The sequence below is a fragment of the Chrysochloris asiatica genome, unplaced genomic scaffold, assembly GCF_000296735.1.
Source record: "Chrysochloris asiatica unplaced genomic scaffold, ChrAsi1.0 scaffold00017, whole genome shotgun sequence".
In the NCBI taxonomy this organism is placed as follows: Eukaryota; Metazoa; Chordata; class Mammalia; order Afrosoricida; family Chrysochloridae; genus Chrysochloris; species Chrysochloris asiatica.
The window spans coordinates 18,207,576-18,209,797 of NW_006408535.1; the positions used below are offsets into that span (position 1 = coordinate 18,207,576).

Genomic DNA, 2,222 nt, shown 5'->3' on the forward strand with positions numbered 1-2,222 from the left:
TAACAGTTACCAGGATTAATTGTGATGGTCATAATTGTAATTGTAGATGTGTAACTAAAAGGGGGGAGTAGTTAATCGTTCATTTCTGGAACAGATGATGTCAGGACCATCAAGAAGGAAAAGCATGAATGGAGAGTGAGATCCTACCTAGAAAAGTAGTGACAGCAGAGAGAGTGGCAGAGGCGGAGGCATGGAAAGACAGAGTAGCTGCAGGCTCTAGGCCCACAGACTGAGTAAGGCTGTGTGCCTGTGGACAGAAGGCTGGCTTGAAGAATGTTCCCTTTGGACATTTAAATGAATACATATTTTTTCTTTTGTATGTATAAAACGAATATTTTTACTTCATTTGTGAAATATAAGATGTAAATAAAGAGCCACAGAAAGAAAGCAGGATAAATGTTGTTGTAGGAAGGACATCGTAATCATTGAGATGAAACAAGGTGTATAATTTCATTTGTTGAATGTAAAGCTGATGATCTTATCTGTAAAACTTCACTAAATTCACAATAAAAAGTTAAACAAAATAAAAAGGTATTTGCAATGAAAAAATAGTGTGTTCTATCTTAGCAGCTAGAACCACTCCTGCACTGTATACTCTCTCCCATTTTCTATACATGAAATCTACCAAGTAAGAATATGAGGCACAACACACATAGCAAATTTTACCTCATTGTCTGAATTTTTAACAAACAAAGCAGATGGCTTCCTGTACTGGGTTTTATTTGTGATTCAAACAGTCTTTCACATGGGGTCAAATGATATTTTGTGGGTCAGAATAGTAATTACGTATTATCAGAAGACTAAGGATATTCTTCAAATAATCCCCAAGATTTTCTTATAACACCCCTAACTAAAAAAATCCATAATGCTTTTAATATTCAGTAAGATTTTAAGACGTGAAACTAGAGAACTAAGATGGGCTTGACCCAAGCCATGGTATTTCAAGTGCCTCACATGAATGCAAAAAAGCTGGACATGAATATGGTAAACCAAAGAAGAACTGATGCAGTTGAATTATGATATAGGCAAAGAATACTGAATATACCATGAATTTCCAGAAGAATAAGCTTATTTGCCTCAGAAGAAGTACAGCTAGAATACTCCTTAGAAGTTATGGTAAGATCTCATGTCATGTACTTTGGATAATTACCAGGAGGGATCAATTCCAGGAGGGCATCCTACTTGGTAGAGGGTCAGCGAAAGTAGCCCTGGCAAGGTAGTGGATTACGTGTTGGGCTGCTAACTACAAGGCCAGCAGTTTAAAATCCACCAGCTGCTTCATGGGGGAAAGATGAGAGAGTTTCTACTCCCATAAAGACTTACAGCCTCAGAAACCCTTTACAGGGTTACTATGAGTTGGAACCACTTCCATGGCACACCACCACTACCACCACTAGAGTGTCAGAAAAAAAGAGAAGACCCTTAATGAGATGGGCTGACACAGTGAGCTCAAAATAGCAATGACTGTGAGGATGGCCCAAGACCAGATCGTGTTTCATTCTGTTGCATGTGGCGTCACTGTGAGTCAGTACTGACTTGACAGCACCAAACAATTTTTTTAAAAAATATTTTATTTTGCCCAGTTTGTCCTTATTTCTCTATGAAATCATGAGATGTACAGGGAGAAAATCTTTTCAATAACAGAAAGAGGAAACTGTAATATTTGTTAGAATAAATGGTTGAGGCAATTCTTGGGATCAGGCAACTCTGAGGAGGTATGCTAACCTACATAAGTAACACTGTTTTAGCATGAGGCCACTTGGATTCATTCTGCCAAGTAATTAAGGGTACTGTCTTAGGCTAAACATCTTTGGTTTTGAACACTTTCATTAAAACCAGTAGCTCACAATGGGGCTAGAATACACCTGCTTTACTCTGGGCTTCATGCTTTTATTCCTGCTCTGAAAAATAATCTAGGAATTTTGAATTAGTGTTGTTAGAATTACTTTGTTCAGCTTCTTTGAAAATTACACATATTTTATAGAATTCTCGGAGTCAGGGTTATCCCAACCCCTTGGGGCTTCCTACCTATTATTTAACTATATGGCAAGATCTCTTATGAAGGTAGATCTTGAAAGTCTAGCTTCAAGCTTCAATTAATTACCAAAATTAATAAGAAATAGCTTTAACTTTCAGATACTTTCTGAAAATATAAAAAAAGTAATGCTTTAAGAACAAAGAAGCATAAAAACGCAATAGTTTACAATACATAAAATATATTA

At 36.7% G+C, this 2,222-nt stretch overlaps 1 protein-coding gene across 1 annotated transcript in view; it reads right to left on the bottom strand.

Moving 5' to 3' along the window:
* The window catches only part of SCFD1 (sec1 family domain containing 1), a 150,934-nt gene that overhangs the window by 35,965 nt on the left and 112,747 nt on the right, over window positions 1-2,222 (bottom strand). The gene's annotated exons all lie outside the window — the stretch shown is intronic.